Source organism: Arachis hypogaea, chromosome 18 (assembly GCF_003086295.3).
Source record: "Arachis hypogaea cultivar Tifrunner chromosome 18, arahy.Tifrunner.gnm2.J5K5, whole genome shotgun sequence".
Taxonomy (NCBI): Eukaryota; Viridiplantae; Streptophyta; class Magnoliopsida; order Fabales; family Fabaceae; genus Arachis; species Arachis hypogaea.
The window spans coordinates 87,512,696-87,523,300 of record NC_092053.1 but is presented as its reverse complement, the minus strand read 5'-3'; the positions used below and the strand labels follow the sequence as shown (position 1 = coordinate 87,523,300).

The following is a 10,605-nucleotide window of genomic DNA, read 5'->3' as shown; positions in this document are numbered from 1 at the left end:
AATCTAGACTGAGGCTCATGCCAGGCAAGTTGAGATCAAGATGGGAAGGTCCGTATAGAGTAGAGAAGGCTGAGTCGTACGGAGTTTTTCACCTAAGTCATCCTTCAAGCTTTGAACTCATCAAAGTTAATGGACATCGTTTGAAGCTATATCATGGTGAGAAGGTGACAAAAAATAAGGAGTTAGAAATCTTCCTCTTGGAGGATCCACTCACAGCAGAAGACTGAGCTAGTAGAGCATCCAACTTAAGGACGTTAAAGCAAAGTGCTAGGTGGGAGATAACCCACCATGGTATGATCGTTCCTTTCTTTATTCTTATTTTTCTTTTTCAATAACTCTTCTCATTATTAGCACATTTAGTTTGCATTTTCATTTGCATATTTTTTAACAAAAAAAAAAATCGGGGCATGCAACGTGACAACGTCGCCGACGCGTCCGCGTCGCAGGAGAGTAAGATAGCAAATAAATCGAACAGAGAGTCATGAGAGAGCGTGGCTGGAGGTGTGCCTTTGGCACAAATCGCCCCACGCGACTGCGTCGCTGACGCGTCCGCGTCATGTGGGAGAATTGCCTTCCACGTGTCCGCGTCACTCACGCGGATGCGTGACCTGAAAATCGACGTAAGAAAGGGTGCACGACCGAAAGTTGTGCTAGAGTGGTGCTGGACTGGTGCTGAACGCACAAGCCTTACCACGCGGACGCATGGCTCACGCGTCCACGTCATATCCCAATAATGGCCACTCACACGATCGCGTCAACCGTGCGACCACGTCACCCTGGAATTTGGCAATAATGAGTTTTGAACAGAGAGTTGTGCGAGCGCCAGTTGCACAAAACGAGTCACGCGTCCGCATGACCAACGCGACCGCGTCGATTCATTTAAGCGCCATCCGCGTGAACGCGTACCCCATGCGTCCGCATTGCTTGCGCCGCACAACTTATCCTAATTTGCCAAATATCTTATCTTTCTCTTTCCCAAATCCTAATTTTTCTTTTCCCTCCTCATTTCTATCCTTCGGTTGATTTATGTACAGGTGACATGGTAGCACCTAGGAGAATTACTATCCAGGAGGCTGGAGCCCTCGATTTTACAATGCAACCGTTTCAAGTGCATCACCCAACAATGGCCACAGATTTTGAAATAAAGACTGCACAATTCAACATGATGCCTAAGTTTCATGGCTTACCTGCTCAAGAGCCTATCAAGCTCCTGAGGGATTTCCAAGCGGCCTGTTCTACTGTCAGGCATGATGGTTAAGATAAAACTTTTATTCTGTTGAAAGCTTTCCCGTTCTCTCTTAAGGGAAAGGCGAGAGAGTGGTACTACACTCAACCCGCAGCAACTGTTTCTGACTGGGATATGCTCAGAAGAGAATTTTTGGAAAAAATCTTCCTAGCTGAAGTTACTGACAAACTGAGGAAAGACATTTCCATGATTGTCCAGGACGAATCCGAGACTCTTTACGAATACTGGGAGTGCTTCAACAACCTTCTGGAAGCATGCCCCCACCATATGATTGACAAGATAGTGTTGCTCGGCTACGTCACACAGGGCATGAGGCCTCAAGATAAGACCACATTGGAAAGTGCTAGCAATAGGTCTATGAAAAAGTACAAGACCACTGATGAGGCATGGCAACTGATCAACGACTTAGCTGAATCTACTAGGAATCACCGACAGAAACAAGGCCGGTCAAAAGTTGTTGCAGAGGTATCTTCTAGCAAAGAAACCACTGCTCTGACTCAGAGTATATGTGAAATAACCAACTTACTGAAGCAGATGCAGTTGAGTCAACAACAAGCACAGCAAAGCCAACAGTTAGTCCCACAGAGAGTGTGTGGGATCTGTGCTGATTACAGCCATTATACTGATGAATGTCTGCAGCTCCAGCAGGAAGACAACACTGTGGCATCCACTCATAACTTCTATGACCGCCCTAACCAAGGGTACAATCAATGTGGCAGTTACTACCATGGATGGCAAGACAGTTCTAACCAAGGTTGGAGAGATAATTCTAACCAGAATTGGAGGGAAAACTATAACAGAGGAGGCAGAGAAAATCAGGAAAATTAGAGGTGGAATAATAACAACAACAGGCAGCAGAACCAGAACCAGCCTTACAGAGCACCCCACCTGAGACAGTCCCAAAGACCACAGCACAACCAACAACAAGTTCCACAGATTACTCAATCTTATTCTTCTCCGAGTGACGAGGCTCTTCAATCCATTGCACAAGAACAAAGGAACATGGAAAGTTCACTTAATGGCCTAGCATCTGCTATACAAGCTCTCATCTCTCAGCTGGCATAACCCAACACTTCAAACACTCAACACACAAGCTCCAGTGGAATTCCCCTCAACCCCTACCCGATCCAAAGGGTGGCATCAATGCCATTACCCTAAGGTCCAGAACCATATTGCAATAGAGGAATCAGGAGGAGCCATGCCCACCAGAACACGCCTCAGCTAAAGAGGTAGTGGAAATAGAAGATGTTGAGGAGGAAGAGGACATACAGGACATGGCTGAAGAAGAAGAAGCTCAACCACAGGAAGAAGCACCGAAGGGCGCAGACACTATAGAAAACGCCATTCCTATTCCATTTCCACAACTTGCAAGGAAGCCCAGGAAGCAGTTGGAACCTGATCCCAAATTGGTAGAAATATTCAAAAAGGTTGAGGTAACTGTTCCCCTTTTTGATGTCATTCAGCAGGTACCTAAATATGCAAAGTTTCTAAAAGATTTATGTATACATAAAGACAAAATTAATGAATTAGAAACTATTTCTTTAGGTAGTTCTATATCTGCTTTAATGGGAGGTATACCTAAAAAGTGTAGTGATCCAGGTCCATGTATTGTTAATTGTACTATTGGTGGTGTGGTATTTTCTGACTGCATGTGTGATTTAGGAGCATGTGTGAGTATAATGCCTTTGTCCATATATGATATTCTGAGGCTCCCTCCCTTAAAAAGGTCGGCAGCTCATTTTGTGTTAGCAGATAAAAGCATTATTACAGTGGTTGGAGTTGTTGAAGATGTATTAGTGGGCATTAAGGGGCTCACATTTCCCATTGACTTTTATATCCTGGAGATGCCCCAAAATGACTCAGAGAAGCCATCATCAAGCCTACTCGGAAGACCATTCCTGAAGACCTCGAAGTTCAAATTGGATGCTTTTTCAGGAACATACTCTTTTGAAATAGACGGCCGAGTAGTAAGCTTCAATCTGAATGGAGTTTTGAAGCACCCTCCAGAAGATCATTCAATCCTTCAGTTTGACATCATAGATGAAACCATGGCTGAAGTTCAGTAGGAGGAGTTCGAAGAGAAGTACATAGGACACTTGCTGAGGACAATGAAAGTACTTTATCATTGTCGCCAACTCCAGACAATCCAGAGCCTGGCCATGAGTAGAAGTTAGAATTAAAACCCCTCCCTCCACACCTCAAATATGCTTACCTTGAGGACAAGCAGAAGTTTCCAGTTATCATTGCACGGGAACTCACTTCTCAACAAGAAGAGCAGTTACTTAGTGTGCTGAGGAGGCATAAGAAGGCAATTGGGTGGAGTTTGGCAGACATAGTAGGCATCAACCCTCAAGTTTGTGAGCACATAATATTTCTAGAAGAGGGAGCAAGGCCTGTTCGTCAACCCCAGAGAAGACTGAACCCCACTATCTTAGAGGTTGTCAAGAAAGAAGTGACCAGACTACTGGAGGTAGATATCATCTACCCCATCTCAGACAGTAAATGGGTAAGCCCAGTACCTGTGGTGCCCAAGAAGTCTGAAGTCACTACACTGAAGAATGAGCATGGAGAGCTCATGGCAACCAGAGTCCAGAACGCTTGGAGGGTCTGCATTGATTATAGGCGCCTAAACCAGGCCACTCGTAAGGATCACCATCCTCTTCCATTCATCGATAAAATGCTGGATCGCCTGTCAGGTAAATCACATTATTACTTTTTAGATGGTTACACAAGCTACTTCCAGATTCATATAGCTCCTGAAGATCAGGAGAAGACCACTTTTACATGTCCTTTTGGGACTTATGCTTATAAGAGAATGCCCTTTGGCTTGTGCAATGCACCAGCTACTTTCCAATGGTGTATGATAAGTCTTTTCTCTGACCTTATTGAGGACTGTATGGAGGTGTTTATGGATGATTTTAGCATTTATGGTGATTCCTTTAATCTTTGCTTGGATAGTTTGTCTAGAGTATTAGATAGATGTGTCAGTACAAACCTTGTATTGAATTTTGAAAAATGTCACTTTATGGTAAAACAAGGTATTGTCATAGGACATGTTGTGTCTAATACTGTCATTTCTATAGATCCAGCAAAGGTGGATGTCATTTCTAGTTTACCTTACCCATCCTCTATGAGGGAATTCCATTCGTTCCTTGGCCATGCATGTTTTTACCGGAGATTCATTAAGGACTTTAGTAAGGTAGCACTTCTCTTATCCAGACTACTGCAGAAAGATATTGAGTTCGAGTTCAGTGAGGATTGCAAACAAGCGTTTGATAAGATGAAGACTGCCCTGACTCAAGCTCCAATTGTGAGAGGACCAGACTGGAGCCTTCCATTTGAAATAATGTGCGACACCTCCAACCATGCAGTAGGAGCAACGCTGGCTCAGCGTGAAGGTAAGGATCCTTTTGTCATTGCTTATGCGTCTAAGACTTTAGACGCTGCTCAGTCTAATTACACTACTACTGAGAAAGAGCTTCTTCCTATTGTTTTCGCTCTGGATAAATTCCGAGCCTATTTACTTGGTACTAAAGTAGTAGTGTACTCAGACCACGCAGCTCTAAAGTATTTATTAGCTAAAAAGGAGTCCAAACCAAGGCTTATACGTTAGATACTGCTACTACAAGAATTTGATTTAGAAATTAAAGATAGGAGTGGTAACCAGAATCTGGTGGCAGACCACTTGAGTCACCTTGAGCACATTAAGGATAACTTCACTCCTATAGCTGATAATTTCCCTTTTGATAACCTGTAAGCAGTATCTGGGGTAGTCCCTTGGTATGCACCTGTAGCTAATTATCTAGTTAGCCACACCTTTCCTCCAAACTTGACTAAGCATCAAAGAGACAAGCTGAAAAGCGAGTCTAAATATTATATATGGGATGACCCATGTTTATGGAGATGTGGCGCTGACCAGGTAATTAGACAGTGTTTGCCTCAATCAGAATTCCAGTCCATTTTAGATGACTGCCACTCATCTGAGAGTGGAGGACATTTTGGCCTTCAAAGGACAGCTAGAAAAATCATAGACTGTGGATTCTGGTGGCCTACACTTTTTAAAGACGTTGCTGAATTTTGTAAATCCTGTTTCCCATGCCAAAAATTTGGTAATATATCTAAGAGGGATGAGATGCCTCAACAGATTATGCTTTTCTATGAAATATTTGATGTTTGGGGCATTGACTTCATGGGTCCATTTCAAAATTCTAATGGTTATTTTTATATATTGTTAGTTGTAGATTACATTTCTAAATGGGTGGAAGCAATTCTTACCCGCACTGATGATGCTAACACTGTTGTTTCCTTTGTTAGAAACCACATTATTTGTCGCTTTGGATCACCGCGAGCAATCGTGAGCGATCAAGGCACCCATTTTTGTAACAGGAGACTAACAGGATTACTGAAGAAGCATGGAATAATTCATAAAGTAGCAACAGCCTACCATCCTCAGACTAGGGCAAGTCGAGATGTCTAATAGAGAGATAAAGTGCATATTGCAGAAGATAGTCAAACCTCATAGAAGAGACTGGAACACCAGGCTACAAGATGCACTTTGGGCATACAGAACAGTATACAAGACACCCATTGGGATGAGTCCCTTCCGCTTAGTTTATGGAAAAACCTATCATCTTCCAGTTGAAGTAGAGCACAAAAACTTTTGGGCAGTAAAGGAGTGCAACATGGGATTTGAGAAAGTCGGAGCTGAAAGGAAGTTGCAATTGCAAGAATTGGAAACCCTTCGCCTAGAAGCTTATGAGAACTCAAGGCTGTACAAAGAAAAGATGAAGGCTGTACATGATCAGCACATCAAGAGGAAAGAGTTCTAACTTGGGGACTTAGTCCTCCTTTACAAATCTAGACTGAGGCTCATGCCAGGCAAGTTGAGATCAAGATGGGAAGGTCCATATAGAGTAGAGAAGGCTGAGCCGTACGGAGTTTTTCACCTAAGTCATCCTTCAAGCTCTGAACTCATCAAAGTTAATGGACATCGTTTGAAGCTGTATCATGGTGAGAAGGTGATGAAAAACAAGGAGTTAGAAATCTTCCTCTTGGAGGATGCACTCACAGCAGAAGACTGAGCTAGTAGAGCATCCAACTTAAGGATGTTAAAGCAAAGTGCTAGGTGGGAGACAACCCACCATGGTATGATCGTTCCTTTCTTTATTCTTAGTTTTCTTTTTCAATAACTCTTCTCATTATTAGCACATTTAGTTTGCATCTGCATTTGCATATTTTTTAACAAAAAAAAAAAAAACGGGGCGCCGACAGCGACGCCGACGCGTCCGCGTCGCAGGAGAGTAACGTGAGAGCGTGGCTGGAGGCGTGCCTTTGGCACAAATCGCCCCACACGACTGCGTCACTGACGCGTCTGCGTCAATCACTGATGAGCGGATCATTTATATGCTTTTTGGCATTGTTTTTACATAGTTTTTAGTATGATTTAGTTAGTTTTTCATATATTTTTATTAGTTTTTAAATAAAAATTACATTTCTGGACTTTACTATGAGTTTGTGTGTTTTTCTATGATTTCAGGTATTTTCTGGCTGAAATTGGGGGATTTGAGCAAAAATCAGATTCAGAGGTTGACGAAGGACTGCAGATGTTGTTGGATTCTGACCTCCCAGCACTCAAAGTAGATTTTTTGGAGCTACAGGAGTCCAAATGGCGTGCTCTCAATTGCGTTGGAAAGTAGACATCTAGGGCTTTCCAGAAATATATAACAGTCTATACTTTGCTCGAGTTTAGATGACGAAAACTGGCGTTCAACGCCAGCTCTCTGCCCTATTCTGGAGTTAAACGCCAGAAACAGGTTGTAAAGCAGAGTTAAACGCCAGAAATAGGTTACAAACTGGTGTTCAACTCCAAGGAAGACCTCTACACGTGAAAGCTTCAATGCTCAGCCCAAGCACACACCAAGTGGGCCCGAAAGTGGATTTCTGCATCATTTACCTATTTCTGTAACCCTAGTAACTAGTTTAGGATAAATGGAACTCTTACTATTGTACTAAGGGTCGTTTTCCCTAATTTTCGAATTCATATGCCATTCGGAGAGGTTGGCCATTCGGCCATGCCTGGACCTTGTTCTTATGTATTTTCAACGGTAGAGTTTCTACACATCATAGATTAAGGTGTGGAGCTCTGCTGTTCATGATGAATTAATGCAAAGTACTACTGTTTTTCTATTCAATTCAAGCCTATTTCTTCTCTAAGATATCCATTCGCACATAAGAACATGATGAATGTGATGATTATGTGACGCTCATCATCATTCTCACTTATGAATGCGTGCTTGACAAACACTTCCGTTCTACATGCAAACAAGCTTGAATGTGTATCTCTTAGCCTTCTGATCATGAGATTAGAGTCTTTGTGGTATAGGCTAGAACTATTGGTGGCCATTCTTGAGGTCCAGAAAGTCTAAACCTTGTCTGTGGTATTTCGAGTAGGATCCGGGAAGGGATGGCTGTGACGCGATTTAAACTCGCCAGTGCTGGGCGTAGTGACAGATGCAAAAGGATTACTGAATCCTATTCCAGTACGATCAAGAACTGACAAATAAATAGCCGTGCGGTGACAACGCATCTTGGACCATTTTCACTGAGAGGATGGGAAGTAGCTATTGACAATGGTGATGCCCTACACAAAGCTTGCCATCGAGAGGAGTGGGAATGATTGAATGAAGACAGCAGGAAAGTAGAGGTTCAGGAGGAACGAAAGCATCTCTATACGCTTATCTGAAATTCTCACCAATGATTTACATAAGTATCTCTATCCTATTTATATTTTAATTATATTTTAAATTATTAAGATTCTATAACCATTTGAATCAGCCTGACTGAGATTTACAAGGTGACCATAGCTTGCTTCAAGCCGACAATCTCCGTGGGATCGACCCTTACTCACGTAAGGTTTTTTACTTGGACTACCCAGTACACTTGCTGGTTAGTTGTGCAAAGTTGTGACAAAGTGTGTGAATTACGTTCTGAGCACCAAGTTTTTAGCGCCGTTGTTAAGGATCACAATTTCGTGCACCAAGTTTTTGGCGCCGTTGCTGGGGATGGTTCGAGTTTGGACAACTGACGGTTCATCTTGTTGCTCAAATTAGGTAATTTTATTTTATTTTTAAGCTTTTTATTTCTTATTTTCAAAAATAATACAAAAAAAATTTCTTCTTTTTTGTTTTTCCCAAAATAATTTTCGAAAAAATCCAAAAAAATTATAAAATCATAAAATCAAAAAAATTAATTTTGTGTTTCTTATTTGAGTCTAGTGTCAAGTCATAAGTTTGGTGTCAATTGCATGTTTATCTCTTTCTTGTATTTTTCAAAAATTCATGCATTACATTCTCCATGATCTTCAAGTTGTTCTTGACGAATCCTCTTGTTTGATCTTCACATCTTCTTGTTGTGTGTTGCATTTTGTTTTTCATATGCATTCTTGCATTCATAGTGTCTAAAAAAATTAAAAATTTCTAAGTTTGGTGTCTTTCATGTTTTCTTTTCTTAAAAATTTTAAAAAATAAGTTCTTGGTGTTCATCTTGACATTCAAAGTGTTCTTGGTGTTCATCTTGACATTCATAGTGTTCTTGCGTGCATCATTTGTTTTGATCCAAAATTTTCATTTATTGAGTCTTTTTGATATTTTTCTCTCTAATCATTAAAATTTAAAAATCAAAAAAATATCTATCCCTTTTTCTTCTCATAAATTTCGATATTTTGGATTGATTTAGTCAAAAAGTTTTAAAATTTAGTTGTTTCTTGCTAATCAAGTCAAAATTTCAATTTAAAAATTCTACCCTTTTCAAATCTTTTTCAAAAATCAAATCTTTTTCAATTTTTTTTACATATTTTAAAAAATTTTTAAAATTAATTTTCGAAATCTTTTTCTTTTTTTTACTTCATATTTTCGAAGTAATCAACTTTAAATTTCAAGTACTACTGTTTTTGTTTCTTGTTATTCAAGTAATCAACTTTAATTTTCAAAATCAAATCTTTTTTAAATTTTCTTTTCAAATCTTTTTCAAAATATCTTTCAATCATATCTTTTTCAATTTTAATTTCAAAATCTTTTTCTAACTTCTTATCTTTTCAAAATTGATTTTCAAACCTTTTTCAATTAACTACTTGACTTTTTGTTTGATTTTAAAAGTTTTTTGTTTCAATCATATCTTTTTCAAAACCACCTAACTACCTTTCTCTCTCCAATTTTCGAAAATTACTAACCTCTTTTTCAAAATTACTTTTCATTAACTAATTGTTTTAAATTTCATTTTAATTTTATTTTCCTTCTTAATTTCGAATTTTAACTAATATTTAAAATGGAAACAAAAATATTTTCCTTTTATTTTAATTTAAAATTCGAACCCTCTCTCTCTCTCTGTGTTCGAATTCTTCATCTTTTCTTTTCTTCATTCTACTCTTCTCTTCTTATACTTACATAAGGAATCTCTATACTGTGACATAGAGGATTCCATATTTTCTTTTGTGTTCTCTTCTTTTTCATATGAGCAGGAACAAGGATAAGAACATTCTTGTTGAAGCTGATCCTGAACCTGAAAGGACTCTGAAGAGGAAGCTAAGGGAAGCTAAAGCACAACTCTCTGGAGAAAATCTGATAGAAATTTTTGAAAAAGAAGGAGACATGGCCAAAAATAATAACAATGCAAGGAAGATGCTTGGTGACTTTACTGCACCAAATTCTAATTTACATGGAAGAAGCATCTCAATCCCTGCCATTGGAGAAAACAATTTTGAGCTAAAGCCTCAATTAGTTTCTCTGATGCAGCAGAATTGCAAGTTTCATGGACTTCCATCAGAAGATCCTTTTTAGTTCTTAACTGAATTCTTGTAAATCTGTGATACTGTTAAGACCAATGGGGTTGACTCCGAGGTCTACAGGCTTATGCTTTTCCCATTTACTGTAAGAGACAGAGCTAGAATATGGTTGGACTCTCAACCTAAAGATAGCCTGAACTCTTGGGATAAGTTGGTCACGGCTTTCTTTGCCAAGTTCTTTCCTCCTCAAAAGCTTAGCAAGCTTAGAGTGGATGTTCAAACCTTCAAACAGAAAGAAGGTGAATCCCTCTATGAAGCTTGGGAGAGATATAAGCAACTGACCAAAAGGTGTCCTTCTGACATGCTTTCAGAATGGACCATCCTGGATATATTATATGATGGTCTGTCTGAATTATCAAAGATGTCATTGGACCATTCTGCAGGTGGATCCATTCACCTAAAGAAAATGCCTGCAAAAGCTCAAGACTCATTGACATGGTTGCAAATAACCAGTTCATGTACACTTCTGAAAGGAATCTTGTGAGTAATGGGACGCCTCAGAGGAAGGGAGTTCTTGAAA

At 39.9% G+C, this 10,605-nt stretch overlaps 1 non-coding gene across 1 annotated transcript; it reads right to left on the bottom strand.

Moving 5' to 3' along the window:
- Window positions 1–10,284: 10,284 nt before the first annotated feature.
- Window positions 10,285–10,392, bottom strand: LOC112773974 (small nucleolar RNA R71). Its single transcript, XR_003188491.1, has one exon. It is a non-coding gene; the product is annotated as a small nucleolar RNA R71 (small nucleolar RNA).
- Window positions 10,393–10,605: the final 213 nt, after the last annotated feature.